The sequence below is a fragment of the Camelus dromedarius genome, chromosome 11, assembly GCF_036321535.1.
Source record: "Camelus dromedarius isolate mCamDro1 chromosome 11, mCamDro1.pat, whole genome shotgun sequence".
Classification (NCBI taxonomy): domain Eukaryota; kingdom Metazoa; phylum Chordata; class Mammalia; order Artiodactyla; family Camelidae; genus Camelus; species Camelus dromedarius.
The window spans coordinates 69,418,130-69,436,445 of record NC_087446.1 but is presented as its reverse complement, the minus strand read 5'-3'; the positions used below and the strand labels follow the sequence as shown (position 1 = coordinate 69,436,445).

Genomic DNA, 18,316 nt, shown 5'->3' with positions numbered 1-18,316 from the left:
GAATTCCTGCTTGTTTTTGCCTTTTGAAGTGTGTCCTTGGGATTTGGAGGAGTAGCTGGATATGTGCTTAGCCCATAGTGGTTGACACAGTCACCATTGTTTACCCAGAACCTCGTGTACCAGGCATGGCTCCCGGCATCAAAATATAGCAGTGCATTAAACCTCCCTCCTGGTGCGTCTGTCTGTTTTGGTACCATAAGGGCTCAGCCAGCATCTGAACGTCAGTGAGATAACGCGGCCAGTGAGCTCGGGTCAAGCACGTTCTCCTCCAGTCACTTTTACTCCATTGTTGCTTTTACTATTCCACAGTCTTTAATTTTTAAAACAATGCTTTGGTGCAGGAGCAGAGACTAATTCTCTCCTGCTACTCTCGTTGGGAGTGAGTAAAACTGTCCAGCCTGTAATGCGACCACATTTTGTGGCTTAAAAGCTGCCTAGACGCATGTATGTGGAGTTTTGGTTAGGGGCGCTGACCACGTTGGGGTCCCCAAGCAGCGTCGCTCCCCTCAGGCCCCTGCCTTCCCTGGAGCAGGAGGTGAGGTTGGGTCTCACCGTCCCTGCGTCCCTGGCCTCACACACTCACGTAAATTCTTGTACATGCTGTCAAAGTCATTTTTGTTCTTCTGTGTTTCTAATTTTCGCTTGTTCCTCCTTTCCTTTTTCTTTATTCCTTTTTCCCTTGTACCGCGCTGTTGCGTCTGAAAAGGTGGCTGTGCATATCCTGCATTGGAAATAGCTAGATCGCCCTCCGTGCTGTCTCCATTGCTTTAAAAAGCAGAAACTTTTCAGGTGCCTTGACCCATGCATTATCCTAGTCATCTTGTTATTTTCTAATTTTCTGGAATATTTGCTTTGTTAGCACATCACCCACTGGTGTTTGTTATCTGTTAAAATCTTTGCTTTGAGGGACCTGTTTGGTCCTCCTTATATTTGGTGACAAATGCACCCTTATTCAATTAGTTTAATTGTTTTGAAGAAGTGACATGCGAATTGATTTAGGCGGCTGTTAAGGGATTCTTTTCATGGAGTATTTAAACTTGTCAAGTCAAAGTCTGCAGCATCTTGCTCGATTCCTGCTTTTACACAAACGTGCTCAGCACGCGGTTCCAGGCTGTCTCTGTGTGACGTGCGTAACGGCGCTTCCTGACCGGCGGTCACTGGTGAGAAAGTGGCAGGCTTGGGGGTGAGCAGCTGCAGGGGACACTGTTGGAGGAATCAGTCATCATTTGGTTATTTAATTTTTTTTTTTTTTGCATTCAACTTCCCCGTGCCATTTACTTTATTTTTCCTTCATAAAGGGGCAGAAGTGGGTCTAAAATCCATGCCACTCTTTTGTTCACTTTACGAGGCTGGTCTTTCTGAGTATCAGGACAACATGTACTTCTCCTAAGTAGCTGGCTTACATGGATCTGGTGGACACAGGGACTGTTAAAGGGACCGTAGCTTCCTCTCTGCTCCAGCCAGTGGGCATTCAGAGCCGGGTCTGTGGTTTGCCTCAGCAGCCGTGCAGGCCTCCCTGCACCGGCCTTTACTTTTAACCCATGTTGGCATTAAAGAGCTGACTCGGTGTTTGTTGCTGCTGATGTCCCCCACTGACAGCCGTGTCGTTAGTTTGAGGTAGTGAGTCTCGAACCCCCAGTCAGCCATGAAGGAAGATGCTTTGGGCAATCTAAGACCTTGGATTCTCACCCCCACCCTTGTTCATCTCACCCAGGGGAAGAGTTTGGCCACCACCATCATGCTGATCATGAGGTCTTGTTTCTCCTTTCATGCTCTAGTCCAAATGTGAACACTTCATCCTTCACTGACTTTGTCTCGCTTGAGACAGGCCAGATATTCTGAAAGAGTCCATCACATTCTCGGGGGGGAACAGAACAGAAGTAAGTCTCGCAAGTAGAAGGAGTCTAGGCTGTCCGGGTTGGCAAATGCAGGCTGGGATCTGTGATTGTTGGGCTGTGCCCTGGACACAGGCCTTTCCCGTGGCTCCCGAGGGCCCAGGGGTCGGAGTGAGGACAGCCTTGCTTGGGCTCCTCCATCCTCATCTGCTCAGTGGCAAGTGTGTCTGCTAATAGGAGCTCCGCCAGACCTCGGGACCTTCAAAGCTCAGATCACGGGAGAACCTTGAGTCCCTTCTCCAGAGTCTCCTTTGTGAGAATCCAGTGCCTTCTGTGGTGACCGGTGGCAGGAGATGCCTCCCACTCCAGGGAGCACCCTTCGGAGGACTGTGACTCAGTGCACCTTGCTGTGAGCCTGTGGGGATCCGGCCGTGGTCCCTGCAGAACCAGACTTGCGATGGGCTTAGCAACGGAAATGACAGGACTAATATTCCAGGCCAGGGCTGGAGGGAGGGAACAGGGGAAATTGAATGTGACCTCAAACACATTGGTGAGTTCTGGGTCTGTTACTAAAATGGGGAACATGGGAGGTACCTGCCAGAAATTGAATTCCAGAGTAAATGGTGGACATGAGGCATTTTTAAGATGCCATTTTTCATCCAAGTTAGGACTTCATAGAGGCATTCGGGTCTATGAGCCTAGGGCTGAGTTGAAGGAGCCGGACTAGAGATACACGTTGGGAGTCATCATTCTTAGCTGGTGTTCACATCCGCGCATGTGAATTAGATCATCTTGAGAGCTGCAGACTGAGGCTGAGGGGGGGCAGGTCTGAGCCTGGGTTGGAGGAAAGCCCAGACCATGCAGCTTTGGTGTGTCAGTCAGCGGCGTTTAGGATTTTCAGGGCAATGTCATTTATCCTTAAGGGGCCAGGGGGTGGGCAGGGCCAGCCAGGAAGAAATCTGAAGGGAGGGTTGTGGCCACGTGTGTGTCTTGGGAAGTTGCAGAGTCTGCAGGGTCCGGGAGGGTAGACTCCTCAGAAGCTGGAGTTGGAGTGGGGTGTGTGTTGAAGGTAGTCACACTAACATATCAGGGAGGGAAGGAGGCCTAGGGAGTCCCCGCTCTTCCTGACTCGCTTTCCAATGAACAGAAGGCAGACAGAGGATCTGAGGTGAGAAGGGATGGGCGCTGGGAGGGGAGCCAACCTGGAGAATGGTGCTTGAAAAATTCTGGAATAGTCTCCCTGCAAAATAGAGGTTAAAAAAATCCAGAATCTTAAGAATATTGATAGTGACTGGGGAGAAGGCAGTTGTTTTTCTGGCCTCCTAACGGTAAGGCATGTATCCAGGGATACACAGAATATTCGGGCAGTCTATTCCGGGCGTTTGGTACCGGGGAAACAGCACAAGTTTAAAGGGGGACAAGGGCAGCGGAGGGAAACTAGCCAGGCCCCGTGTCAGGTACCAGTCGGCCGCCCTACTTGCGTGTTTCATTCACATCCATGCTTCCCAGGTGGGCGGTGGCAGCCCCCTTTTGCGGATTGGCAAGCATTCTCAGAGGGGTTAAGTTATTGGTCCGTTTAGAGGGTAGTAAATACTGTAACAGGATTCAAGCAGGGTCTTGTCAGACTTCAAGGGCGTGTTTTCTCTACTAATTCCGGTACCTCCCTGGTGTACTTGAAATGGTGAAGTGGGTCAGTTTTGGGGCCTTTCAGAAAAAGTACGATTTAAGTGCCTCAGGACTGATTCACAAAGCTCAGTGTTCTTTGATTGTTCTGAAGCACCGCAGTGCTTTACCCCCCACAGAGGTAAGGTCTTACTCCTTTGACGATGAAGTGGTTGCAAATGATGTATAGGTGCAAAACCAGACTTAGCAGCTTCTGAAGGGAAACTCTCCAGTTCTCCCTTGATAGACTTTCTTCTACGGGATGTAGCTGTGCTGCAGCATAGGCCTGAGCTGTCCGTATGGATTGTGGGTTTGATATCGAAATTTAGCATAAAACAGTCAGATGAAGAAAACCAACGTTCACAATTTATTTTTGGGTTTCAATAGACAAGATATACTGTCAGGTAATGGCCCATATAGCTAATGAAATTGAGTACAGAACATTGAATTTCTTACTTTTTATTTAGAGTTTTCTTACTGCATAAGTTTGCCTGCTTTGGAACATCAGCTCCTCCACAAGGGAACTTGTCAGTTTGTTGGTGTGATTGCATTTACACAGTGAATGTAATCTGGGCTTCCTCAGCCCAAACTCTCCAGTGCAGAATCACGGGCTGTAGCCATCTCTTAGTCACGCAAATACTTCTAAAATTATATGATGCCAGAAAAGAAAGAAGAGAGATGGAGAGACATTGCCTTTATCAAAATTCCTTTCAATTCTGACTGCAAACTGTTGTTGAGCAGCTCTGGTTTCCTTTGGATATGAATATATACATTTCTTTGCATGTAACCCGGGTTTTGGACTAGAACACCAAGCCCTTGCTTTCCACAAGCCACAAAAATAGTAGCCAAATTGCACTCGTGTGAAATATTTTATTCTTTTTCTGAGAAAGAATCCTTGAATTTGGGACTTCAGCTGTGATTTTTGCTTTTTGCTTCTCCCACCCCTCTTGTAATCTCTCACTCCTTCCCACGTGGCCCCCAATAGGTCGTGGTCCCAAAGGAGCAAGCAAACACCCAGTTGGTCACCATGCAGTGCTGCTACAGAGGGAGACCTGCCAAGACCTAAAGGATATTATCAGAGAGGACTTCCTGGAAGAAATGGGCTCTACATTCAGTTGTGAAGACAGAGTAAGGGTCAGCCAGTAGAAAGCATGAAGACTGTGGCTCATGTGGCAGAGCAGCCCGGGTAGAGGCCTGGAGGCTTGTGCGGTGGGGAATCGGGGAGAGTGCCATGTGTGGTCCAGGGTTGTGGGTGCCCCTGCTGGGGAGGACACTGGAGAGGGCCTGGGGTGGAGGGCTTTCGAAGAGCTTGGGTTTTACTAGAACTGATACAGGAGGCAGTGAAGGGTGTCAGCAGGAAGTGACCCTCAGGAAAGGTACTTCTGGTTTTGTTTCTGATATTCTACAGTAAGAAAGGTCGGGACGGGCGAGAGCAGGTCTGGCTGTCCCTTTGAGACCCACCCCATCATTCATTTATTCATAACACACACACTTCTGAGTGTCTAGGGGAGAGAGTTTGGACCCACATTATTAAGCAAAATGCTCCTTGGGAGCTTAGCAGTGTCAGAAGTTGACTTAGCCTAGAATGTTCTAGGAACAGAGGAACAAATTGCGGAGGTTGGAGGGAGGGAAGGCTTCCTTGAGAAACAGTCAAAATGAGCCGGGAGGCAAGTGGGAAGTAGGAGCAGGTCAGGGGGCCACTGAGGTCACTGGGGACCTGGGTACTGAGGTGAGGATGGGCGAGCAGGGTCGAGGGTGGGGCTAGAACTCTACCAGGGAGCCTCTGAAGGGTTTGAAGTGGGGTGATGTAATCAAATTTATGCTTTGGGAAGGCTGCCTTGGCTCCGCGTGTTTGTGTGTGTGTGTGTGTGTGTTTGTGTGTAGCGGGGAAGAGGGGGAGGGTGCCACCAACTGGGGAGTGACATTAGAAAACCATTCACAGGCTGGGAGGCCACAAGTGGGAGAGGGGCATCGGGGCTGCTTGGGGACGGCAGGGGCAGTGTGGATGCCGGATTTCCTTATAGGGAGGGCTTGTTAGCTGGGCCGCCCTTGCGGCGCCTTTTGGCTTGAAGAAAACAGATGGAGGCCGCCAGGTGGACTTTCCTCTTCTCTTCTTCCCTGCCTTGTGTGATGATCTTAGCTCAGCCAACATTTGGAAGAGAAGAGCTAAGTTCCAGGGTAGCCCAAGACTTTGTTGAGCTGGTTCGAGTGAGATCTGTTAGGATTTATGTTTGTGTTCAGATCTGCATGTTCACTTAGCTAGAAACGTCCTGTCTTTTGAATTTCCATAGGGGTTTTTACTCTTGATAAAGATTGCTTTCTTGGTGAGAGGAAATTTAATACAGCTGTTGTCTTTCTCAAAAAAATCATATCTTTTAAGAACTTTAATATTCAAACAATAGGAATATTTAAAAATGATAAAGTAAGGCTTTGGTGTAGTTTCTTTGGTTTCCTAGTTAATGTGGACTTAGTGCCTTTGCATTACTTAATAGCACATCCTTGTCAGTATTTAAAGGGCTGTTAGTGAGCGCCCCAGGCCCGACCTCTCAAAACATCATTAAAGTTTGCTCTGAAATAGTGAGGTCATAAAGGTTTTGTTTGCAGAAGCCAAACACTTGGTTTATAATATGAAGCATTGCTCCATTTATAAAATAATAATAGGTTCAAAATTAAGAAAGTGGAAGATAATTGAGTTTTTTAAAAGCTGAAACATAATCTTTCTTGTGCTAATTTTCAACTGGAAGTTTCGAAAATAAAAATCCTACTGTATTATCATCTACGTGGAATACATATATGCTTTCCCGTTTGAAAAATAAGTCCGCAGTGGTTTTTGAAGTCAGGAGCATTCCAGCTCAGATACTGGCATTGATGGTTGCTGGTTTTCAATGGCAGAGCCTAAATTTGCCTTCTTAGCTTTTTTTTTTTTTTTTTTTTGTAGTGAGAGGGTTGAGTAGTGCTTTACCAGCATGATTTTGGGGCAATTTGGGGGCAGATGTTGTGCACCAGCAGTGAGATATTTCCGTGCATTTTACTTTCTGGACATCACCAAGGCACACGTGCGGTTTGTGCCTGCAGGCTGGGATGCTGCAGTACTCCCTGGTCCATCACAGTTTTGTCCTGGATCTGCTCCGGTCAGTGAATGATTTTCTGTGGATTCAAGGTAAGTTGGTCTGATGCACATGATCAGATGTGTAGTTAAAGTGCTATTACATGAAATAAGAGAAGCCTAGAAACATGAGGGAGGAGAATGGGCTGAGCTGATTTCGGTGGGGAGTCTTCTTAGGTGACTCCCTCCCCGTGATTCCTGCCAATATCCTCCCCAGCCCTGCACGGTAGTCCTGCCGAAGCAAGCATGCACTTTGCTCAGAAACGGACTGAATTTCCTTGTGCCTCTGTTTGTTGGCTTTTTTTTTTAAAGCACATCTTGCCCTTTGCTTAAATGCCATCCCTGCTAGTCACCTCTTACACTCATTCTTCTGGATGTCGTCCATACATAGCTGCTGAATGGATGAACTGAATGTAGTATCTCCGTGTAGTGGAACATTATTTATACATAAGGGTGAATAAAAAGGAAAAAAAATAACGGGGAAGATGAAAAAGGCCACCTGTTCTGGGAAGTCCACCCTGACTGCTCAACCCACCCTTTTCCCTTTGAATCACCACCCCTTATGCTCCACTCTACTCTTTTTGATAGTACTTACCACCTTTTAATAAACTAACGTTTTCAAAAAAAAAAAAAGAGAGAGATGCTGATACCACTTCAACATGGAAAAGCCTTGATAATAGCACGTTAAGTGAAAGGAACCAGACATAAACGGCCACATATTGTTGACTTCATTGATCTGAAATGAGCAGAATAGGCAAATGCAGAGGCAGAGAGCAGGTGATGGTTGCAAGGGGCTGGGTGGAGGGGAATTAGGGAATGACTGATAGTGACAGGGGGTTTCATCTGGGATGATGGAGTGTTCTGGAAATAGATGGTGGTGAGGGCTGCACAACCGTGATTGTGCAGAAGACTGCTGAGCGCTGTCTCTGGGAGTGCCTGTGGTTGGGGCGGCTTTATTTTGTTCTCACCCTGCAATGTGAACTGTCATCTTATGCTGAGGCAGTTCTACTCCTGTGAGTGGTGAGGCTCAGAGACTTTGCAGAGTCATGTTTTTTTCTCCCCCTTGCTGAGTGTAGGCAAAAATTGTTTAAGCCTGAGAAAGTGCTCCATCTGCAGAAATGTCTTTCAGTTTTGCATGGTGTAAAAATCTTCAGAGCTTTTTAATCGTTGACGACAGTCTGAGTGGGGAAACAGCCCGTGAAGCCTGGGTGCGACCTGGAAGAGCCGCTCTTCCCTCCCTGACAGGGGTGGGTATTTCACCGCCGTTCAGGCAGTGAAGGGCCCAGACCCGTGAGTAGAGTTGACAATCGTGAATATTTACGTGTATTCGCTGCTTCATCTTGGATATTAATTTCAAGCTGAGTCAGTTTGTGGCGGCAGCCTCATCCTACATCAGGAATCTATATTATGTGCTCTTTGAGGTGGAGACCAGACAGACTTTATTATTTAACAGTCTCCCTTGAATTGATATCTCAGATTCCTTTGTAAAAAGTAAAACAGCAGAAATACACACTTCCTTTAATGCCAGTGTGACCTGGATCGGGTTTAGTCTCTGTGCCTTAGTGGCCTTAACTGCAGGTGGGGAAGATGATAACAGTGCTTCCCTCAGAGGGCCTGGTGAGGGGGGAGTGAGAAGCACAAATTGAGGACTTACACGAGATGCTCATGAATGTCCTAAGTTAGTGCTCTCAGCCTGGTGAGGCCTCAGGGGCAGAGATGTCAGAACAGAGCATTCCTAGCCGGAGGTCGATCCTTGTTGGCAGCTGTTATGATCACTATCACCACTGTGGGTTATCAGGTAGTTTTAAGACTTGGTAATATGATTTCTTTAATAATGTTAAAAGACTAGACATCTCAGATTCAGTTTACATAATTTTCAAGATTTCCTCTGAGAAATGGATGTTTTATTCCCCATCAGAAGTCTGAGTTGAGTCTCTAATAAAATTCCATATTCCTCCATCTGTTTGCTTTAATTCTCCATTTCTTAAAAAAGAGTTTTTAAATGGAGTTACTGGGGACTGAACTGAGGGCCGCATACATGCTAAGCACATACTCTCCCAAATGAGGTATAATCTCCCCCAGAATTCTTTTTAAACTTTACTTTCTTAGTATTCAGAGTTTAGAGGCCTCTAATACTTTTCTGGAGACTTGTCCATGAACCTGTAAATTTATTATTAATGGACAAATCTTGGTTTATTAAAAAAAGAATAGAATATTCTGCAATCCATCCAAAAGAAAATGCTCATTGATTTAAATGTTTCTCTTTTATATTGATTTCTACTTTCTGGTCTAGCTTAATTTATTAACACCCATCCTCATCATCATAATGACCAAACTCGCTCTGAATGGACACCTGCCTAAGGCTAAAATGCTTTCCTCATGTTTTACTTCATAGCAGGTGTTTGAGGGTAGGTATCAGTGTCTCCTTTTTTGCAGCTGAGGGATTGAGAGATGGAGTACCTTGTCCCAAATTACACACAGCTGGCAGTGGCTTGCTCAGTGCTGGAACCCTGGCTGCACAGAATGCACTTTTAATTGCTCCTCTAATCAGCCTCCCGTTGAGTGGATTCCCGAACTCCTGTGACTCCATAAATGGCCAATTTTAGTGATCTCAGCCTGATGAGGACTTCAAAGGAGAGACACCAGTGAGAATGTGAGACAGAGTGGCATAAATTAATATTGTACATTTTTACAAAAGTTTTATTCTCATGTAATGACTTAAAAAGTTATTTTTTTTTAATTTAATGCTCTGTGAGCACTAAAAACAAAACATTAAAAATAATTATAGTGCAAAAGAGAAGTGGGCTTTGAAAGTCCAACCATTGCTAGTGATGTTACTTGCTTTTCTCTAGTGGCCCTTATTGACAGAAATACTTAGAAATACTGAATAGGTTTTATGTAGTCTTAGTATGGAAGAAAAGATTGTCAGTGAATATTGTAAGTAAAATCATTACTCTTTTCTTTCCTGATGATGAATAGGTAAGTTGTTTTTATGGCTTAAGTACATTTCCTCATTTGTGAAATTTGAGTAATATCGTTTTCCTTGTCTGTGACAGTTAGACGCCTTGTATACAAAGCACCCAAAAGGTGCTTAATAAAAATGTGCTGTCACAATGACAGGTATTTTAGAAGGATCAACTCTGAATACTAAAGGGGGTGGCTTATTTCTGATGCATATTCAATATGTATATATATGATATATATGAATATGGCTTAAATTAACAAGGATTCATTTATTTTTTTAGTGCACTATGAAGTTTTAATGAAATCTGTATCATTCTATTGAGACAGGGATTAGTTAAATTGCCTTAAGCAGACGACCTTTGAAGATTATTTACACAGAATGTGTATTGTTACAACTGAGAATTCATGTTACCGTTTAACATCCACTCAGACAATTAAATTCGTGGATTCTGACCAGATCCATTAAGTTTAAAAAAATCCACATTTATCATTTTCAGGGAATAATATTCTCTCTTTTGTGATTAAAGAAAATTTTGATTTTTTTTCTTGCACTTTTAACAGGTTTAAAATATCAAAACATTGATTTGACATGTAACTTTTTTAATAGAATAAATCTCATGCTGTTTTAATATGTAAATATATGTTTTTGTATTTCAACAAACTTTTACGATTTCCTGGCTCTTTGAGAAGTATTTTGCAAGATACTTAGATTACCTACTTTTGGAAAAATACAGACGTTACTTTTATGAATATAGGCCTAGTAAATATCTGTTGGTTTTTGCTACAGTGCAAGACATGAGGCCTAGGAGAGCTTTGCTGCCGATTGCCAGGAGGACATATCCCAGGTCTCAGTCTCCCCTCCTGTAAACTGAAGAGGCTGGACTGGTTTTCCTCCTCTAAGAAGAGTTTCCATAAGCCTATGTCTTTTGTTTATATTCAGGAGTATTAGCAATATCAGATTAAATATTGAATACACATCCCTTACCCTGAAACAAAGTGCAGTATGTGCTACAGGAGCTTTTAGTTATCTGATTCTCGTTTCTGATCCTACAGGCAATTTTGTGTTGCATGTTTCCCGGCAACCTGGAAGGTCTTTTTAGCCATAGGTGGCGCTGTTGCCCTTTCTTACCTTCTTAATTTTCCTATTTGTTAAAGAAAGCTTAAACAACGTTATTTTATTTTGATTTCTTTGCTTAATGCTTCAGAATAGCACAGTCTACATTATGTCTGTCTACCTGTAAAAATTGTTCTGCTTATAACTTAGTTTTATTCTGTCATCTCGCTGTGAACATCTCAGACTTGCTGTGCAAACAATGGCAAAATCGGACTTTTCTTCCAGTGCTAGAAACCAGTGAGACGGGAATTTATAAAACAGCTAGAAGCGGCCTCTGGAGCACCTTAAAGCTGAAAAGTGTACTGGGTTCCCTGAGTATTGACCCCGCCGCTGTGTGTTAATTAGTGGTAGGAGATTTGGTACATATAGGAAGGGGTGTAGTTTTTTGACTTGGGTTTGCGTGCACACGCTGCCACTGAGCCACGTGAGCCTAAGTCAGTTCGTTCTGAGATTTCCCTCGTCTGTGAGATGGGGATGCTCATATCTGCTTTGTAGAATTGTGAGAATTAGAAATTATGTAAAGTGTTTACCACAGTGGGTATGTCAAGAGGGCTCATAAACTTTAGCTACTGTTTTGTGAGAAGCCATCATTTGATAGTCTTTGGTAATTACAAAGAAATAGGAAAATAAGGAAAGCTGGTTTTATGATGAAAGATATTTGAGGAGGTTCGATAGTTCCTATACTCATAATTTAGCATCAGCAAAGTCAGAACTGTTACACAGTCGCCCTGAACCAACGTTAAGCCACAGAATTTTTTGTTACTTCAAATATGTTGGGGCTTAATGGGATCCAATACTTATACACATGTTGTCTCCAGCAGCCAACTGAGAGATGACAGAAAAGAGTAAGCAGGCGATATATGTCTTCATTTTTACTGATGAAGCCACGTTCTCCATGAACTTCAGGGCTGTGGGAAAATGCGTGTCATTATACTGTGTCCCAGAAGAAGAGACTCACCCTGTCCCAGGTAACTCTGGGCCACAGCGAGCCTTCCCTTGAGAGGACCTACCCCATCATGCACAGGGCTGTCCTGCCATGGAGCTGAGCATCCCGGGTGCTTCCCAAGTGTGGCCAGCACTGGAAGGAAAGGAACGGTTTCACATACCCTGCTTGTCTCTCCGGACTCACACCTCACTCTGTTAGTGTGATAAAGGCTAGCTGTGGGCCATGGGTCTGTGGTGTGGAGAAGCACTCTCCGTGGCCAAGAGGAGTGGGGAGGAGGCATCCCCTCCTCAGTTTAAACAGGTGGTGGTATGGAACAGAAGGGTGCTCCACAAGAGTTTATAAAAGGAGAAATAAGGATTTTCTTTGGGACTTAGTCTAGCCAGGAAACACAGAAGATGATTAGAAAGAGACTTGTAAATCACTTTAATATTAAGTTGACATTTGTTGAGCACCAATAATGTGCTACATTCTTTTCTGAGAGTTTTACAGAAATGAATCCTTCAATCTACTCAACAATCGAGTAAGGAATGTTTGATTTTTATCCCAGTTTTACAGTGTGGAATCTGAGGCACACAGAGGGTAAGTTGGCCAAGGTCACAGAGCTAGTAAGTGGCAGAGCTGGTATTTAAACTATGGCTGTCTGGTTTTGAGGCTCCCAGGGATGGGCTTTGGGTGTTTAGAGGTATCTGCATCCCTGGATCTCTGTACATCTGTGCATCAGTAAGCCCAGAAAGGACAGAGAAAGGAGATTCACACAGTTGCTCACAGTCGTGTCTCGGCCACTGTCCATGAAGAGTGCACCGTGATTAGCGTTGTTTTCCAGGCAGTAGATCTGTTGGTATAACAGAAATTTAGTCCATTGAGTTAATCTAGAAATCCTTACTGCTCTGCTTCTGTCCATGTTTGCCATGTTACTGCCTGCCCGTGGTTAGGCCGTGGAGGAGAAACTGTACTCATGGTTGAACTCTGATATTTCAGTCTGGTTTATAGTTTCACTTCTTCTGTTACATTAATAAGTTAAGTTTCTGGTTTTCTTGCATCAGTGTCTCGTGAGTTTGGTTAATGTGAAACCAGTCCATGGGAGCCCAGGTGTGCTGATGGTATAATTTCTGAGCACGTTGTGGCACTTCTACACGTGCAGTCCTGACTGGAGGATGTCCGCCTTCCTCACTGATTTCTCCCAAGAGCAGGGCCCTCTCCCATCCCCGGATGTGAGGCTGGGAGCTCTCTGAGTAGGCCAGTCAGCGGCCAATTCCACCAATCAGAAAATGATGAAGTACCCGGAAGTGGGTTTAATAAAAGAAAAGGGCTTCCAGGTAGTCCGATGTGCTGTTCGAGTCCATTTGGTGAAAAGCTGTTCACTGTCTGTGGTTGAGCTGATTCTTTGCTGTTGAAAAGTCTGGATTAGATGAAGGGATTTTAAAAAGCAGAAAGGAGTGATTTCAGGTGGTACGTCCACACCGGTGAGAAGTGATGGATGACCGCCTGTGTGAGGCATAGACAGAGTCTTACAAACTTCATAAAACAGCTTTAAAAGCTCTGCCATCTGAGTGCACTTCATAAGGGGTCCAGATCATCACTGGTCATGCTGTGAGGGCAAATAACTGATGATGGCATAAAGGACACGGAGGCATCAAAAAGGTCTCAGTCATGTTCCCTGTTTAAAGAATGTGACACAGTGTAATATATTTGAGCTGGTTTTTCACTGAACAATTTTTCGTGTTTTCTGGGACTCCCAGCTCCCGAAGTTTCCACGCAGCTGCATGTCCCCTCACTGCAGCTCTGTCAGCACTTGTCCTGGGCTGACGTGGTGTCACGGGGAGCAGGACGGTCAGCGTCCCCGGCTCCTCCGAGCTCCGTCTCCTCATCCGCAGTGCTGGGCTTCTCATCCGTGTCTACTTAGAAGGGTTGCTGAGAACCACACGTGATGGTTGTCAGGGGTGATTTGTGGTTGTCCCTGTGTTTGACATATAGTCAGTATTTGATAGAAACACATGTTTTTTTATAGTTCTGGCTTCTACATTGCAGTGGTTTTTAGTCTGCATTTTTTATAACTTTTTTCTTATTTTTAATTAAGCACTTTTTTGGGGGGGGATTACTGGGGATTGAAGCCAGCACATTGTGCATGGTAAGCAAGTGCTCTACAACTGAGTAATAACCACCCTCCTTGTCTTCACTTAAAAATAAATATTGCAATACACAAAATAGCTCTTAAACACCATCATGGGACCTATTTTCTGTATAGACAATTGAATACATATGCTATTTCAATAAGAATAAATGTTGGGACATACATTTCTGAAACTGATTTACTTGTTTAAAAACGATAATAGCTAGTGATAAACACGAGTCTTGGATCCAGTACTTCTTAGGGTCTGCTTTGACATCATGGGAAATTACACTCTACAGAGAAGGCAAATTGGGTCTCGTTGATATTTGGATGATTTAGCAGATGATCAAGTCTTTCAAAACTTGACAGTTTTGTATTTTAAACTAACTGCAAAGTTATCTTCTAGAAGTTGGAATTCCTAAGCTTGTGAAGTGCTCAGTAATTCAGTGTGTATGTGTTTGTGTCTGTGTGAACGTGTTTGTGTGTGATTTCAGGAAGGTAGAATTAAGTTCCATGTAGCCCTCTGATACCTTCCTCCTCCATTTCAAGATGTAGGCATATATTTACACAAATAAATTGATATTCTTTTGTTATTTGGCATATTGGAAATAAGAGGTTGTCATACTTGTTTCAGAAGGGTTGGGGAGCATGAGCTTAGAAAACGGGAGGAGAAAGAGGCCGGGAGGCACTTCACACTCTGTGCAGGATTTGAGGAACAGTAGCTTTTCTTTTTTCTTCTAAAGCAAACTGGCGCTGAATTGTAACATACTATTACTCAGAATTGCTTTTCTGATCAGATACAAGTGCCTCAGAGTTTTCAAGGCAACATGAATGATGAAATCCGTTTTAGGAGTTATCTTTAAAGTAGTGTTAATTTTCAAGTAAAAGGCTATAGCCTGTTCTTTCTTCGAAGGGTAAAAGACGTTCTCATTGATCCAAGTGCATGATCAATGTGCTTAGTTTCTTTGGGGTTTTTTTCTTTTTTTTTAAGTGCTTGTTTCATTGTGGTTTGAATGAATGTTTAAAATTTCTGAATTTTGTTCTTTAGAACATGCTGATTTATCAGAACTTTTAAAAACCTGATTGATTTTTCGTCTTTGTTTGGAGGGGCAACCTTTTGATTTCTGTTGTCTGTTAAAGAGGGAAATTCTTCCTCTAGCCTGCAGATCATTAAGCGAATGGTTTGTAGTGTGCCTTTAAAATTCTTTGAATGCTTTGAGCATGCTTGTCTAGTGAATTTTGGATTGACTCATAGTAATGACTTTGCTTTGATTCTGTGGCTTTTGCTCCTCTCCGCAAGAATTTGAATTCTCTGTTGCATTTTGTATACGTGTTTTTAACAGGGGAAGAAATTTTACATTTTTTACAAAGGTGGGGTTTCCTATCCCCTCTGAATGCCTTCTATAATTGATACAACAAAAATCTGTTATTGTAGTGCTTAATTATTTCATAAACTAATTTTTGGCTTAATCAGAAGCAATGAGAAAGAGTGATAATAAAAAATATGAAAACCTTCCTTCCTTTGAAGAATAGAAATGAGGTGGTCAGGCTCACGCATGCTTTGTGCTTGACACACTTACTTTCATGTCATTGTGTATCATGATTCGGAGATGGAGTTGCTTCATGTTTTATAGATTTTTGTTCGAAGATTTTTGTTGAATTCTTTCTCCAGGCTGATGTTTCCTGTTGGGTTTGTGGAAAGCGTAGAAGGAAAACAAATTCTTTGTTTTATTTTCAGGAGGCCTGAGTTGCTGATGAGAAAAGAGTTGAGTGTGGGCTGAGGAACAGAGTGACACTCCCTCTCGTCCCGGCTGAAACTGATGAACAATGAAATCAATTAAGTGTATCAGTATTTGACCAATAGAATTCAGCGAGCTCAAACTGGCAAGTTATGCCCAATGGAAAGTACTGAATTCACCTGCAGAATTAGGTGCTTTGCCAATTAGAAGCAGCTTAGAGCAATCAGAAAAATTAGTTCATATGATGAGATATAAAAGAATGTAATATCTTCTATTTCTGAAACTTTTCTTTGTTAAGTTGTGTAGAGCTAAAATTAAGTTTCAAGCGCCAGGAGTTAAGAGTCTGGGTGGTTCTGTGGGATCGTTAGTCAGGGATGTGTCTAGATCCTGCTAGAGTGTCTGAAGGTGGCAGGAAAAGAACCAGGGCTAGGATTTGTTATCCTAGGGTGTCCTCCATAATGGTTCCATAATGGTTACATGTGGGAGCCCAAGATTAGGTTAACAAATTGTAACAGACCCCAGCCGCCTGTCAATGTTCAGAAGAAAAATGTGTGCTTAGTAACTGCTTTGCAAGCAGGAGCCTGTGCATCCTCACTCCTGTCTCCTTGCCTTAAAAAGCAGAGACAATGCTTTGCTTGCATAGTTGATGCTTTAGATAGCACTCTGCTCATTTCAAAGCAAGGACCCAGGCCCTCAGCTATAAAAGCTGGGCTTGTGTGCTTTTAGATATTCTATTATCCCCAAAACAAGGACCTGGCTGGTCTCGTGGTCTGCTTTGTAATTCACATATCTAAAGAATGTATCTTATTCCCCTCACCCCATGACTTCCCTAAAGATACACTAAGCCTTTGTACTCTTTGTGGATTCTACAATCTCTGTCTCCTCCCGTCTTTCCTCAAGTTCCTACTTACTATCACACAACTGTTAATGACTTTTTCCTTTCGTTATACACAGTAAATATAGGAGCATTTGAGAGGCTCGTGGAGTTGGCTCCCTACTCCTTCTCTTTTTCTGGACTTTTCCCACAGAGACTTGAATAATCATTCCGTGTCGGTACGACTTCTGCCAGCCATAACCCACAGTTCCAGGTGAGAATGATGCAGGCTTTATCTCTCCTACCGAAGGGAGAGAGAGAAGAGAATTGAGATCTGCTCCCTTGTGGTCCCTTCCTTCCCCAGGGCGACTCCAGTTCACCTGCAGCCTTCTGGCCTCTGCTGTCAGGGCCTCTGTCCCAGGACTGAATGCAGCCATTTTTTCCCTTGCCAAAATTTCCTGTGCCTTTCAGAAGTTGGTCTCTTCTCTGCATTTCAACACTGGCAGATGTGATGGTGGTCAGCGTGCTGGTGGGCAGTCACCTGGGGACTCCCAGGAGCCATGCTGATTCTCCTGATTCTCTCATTCGGGGTTACAGAACTGTCGAGCACCGGAGGAAGCCCATTCACGTGAGGGTAGCGCAGCATTGCATCACTTTCATTTAATTTTGAAATTTCAGTGGAGAAATTATTTGTAGCAAACTGTTCCAGTTTTTTGGCTGACTGCTTTCCTCACCACCATTTCCTTGTTGGATGTGGTGCTTGTTTTAAGAACCAGGTTTCTTCTCTGGTTATTTCTAGCAGGTGGGCTTGCCGAATCCTTGATCTGCATTTGAAACAGAATGCTTCATCTTGATGTCAAACTGATTTTCTTCATTCTGAATATTTCGTATACACTCAGCAACTGTTTCAAGTGAACTGCTCTTGTCCAATTTCGGTTAACTCACATTTGCTGATCTCCTGCTTTCATGCTGAGGGCAGTTTCTTCTTCCTGTAATAAAAGTTAGCAATTTGCATCTACTGTGGGAAGGTACTGGCCCGAGGTGCTTTTGTTCTTAACAGTTTTAATACAATTCACCCATTAATATTTACACCCGTTTTTACTCTATGCCAAGAATTGTGCATCCCAGTCAATCTTAGAATATTTTCATCCTCCTAACAGGAAACCCCATATGCATAAGCACTCATTCCCATCTTCCCCATCGTCCCCCAGCCCCAGGGAGCCACTCTTCTCTCTCTGTGGATTTGCCTGTGCTGGACATTTCATGTAAATCGAGTCAATTCATGTAAATGGAACAGTCTATTGTGACTGACTTCTTTCACACTGAGTAACGTTTTCAATGTTTGTCCATGTTGTTGCCTGGGTCAATACTCCATGCTTTGCTATTGCTGAATAATATTCCACTGTATGGCTGGGCCCCTCTGTTTACCCATTCATCAGGTGATAGGCATTTTGATTGTTTCTTCTTTTTGGCTGTGATGAATAATGTCACCGTGAACATTCCTGTAGGAGTTTTTATGTGGACATTTGTTTTCAGTTCTCTTACGTGTGTGACCACAGAGCAGAATTGCTGGGTCATTCAGAAACCAACTGTTCAACTCTCTGAGGTCCTGCCAGGCTGTTTTCCAAAGTAGCCACGCAGCGTTACATCTCACCAGCAAGGGCTGCTATCTCTGATTCCTGTGTGTCCTCATTAGTTCTTGTTATTCTTTTTTTAATTATAACCTAATGTAGTGAGTGTGAAGCGGTTTCTCCTAGTAGTTTTGACATGATTTCCCTTACAGCTAATGATTTTGAACATCATTTCATTGTGCTTATTGGCCATTTGTATATTTTCCTTGAAAAATACCGTTTCGGATCCTTTATTCATTTTTTAATTTAGTTGTCTTTTTTGTTGAATTGTAGGAGCTCTTTTTTATTTGGAGATACAAATTCCTAATCAGATAAATTATTTGAAAATATTTTCTCCTGAGTGTTGTTTTTTTCACTTTCTGGATGGTGTCCTTTGAAGCAAAGTTTTAAATTTG

At 43.4% G+C, this 18,316-nt stretch overlaps 1 pseudogene; it reads left to right on the top strand.

The window, feature by feature from the left end:
* The window catches only part of LOC135322434 (trafficking protein particle complex subunit 9-like), an 82,211-nt pseudogene that overhangs the window by 25,271 nt on the left and 38,624 nt on the right, over nucleotides 1-18,316 (top strand).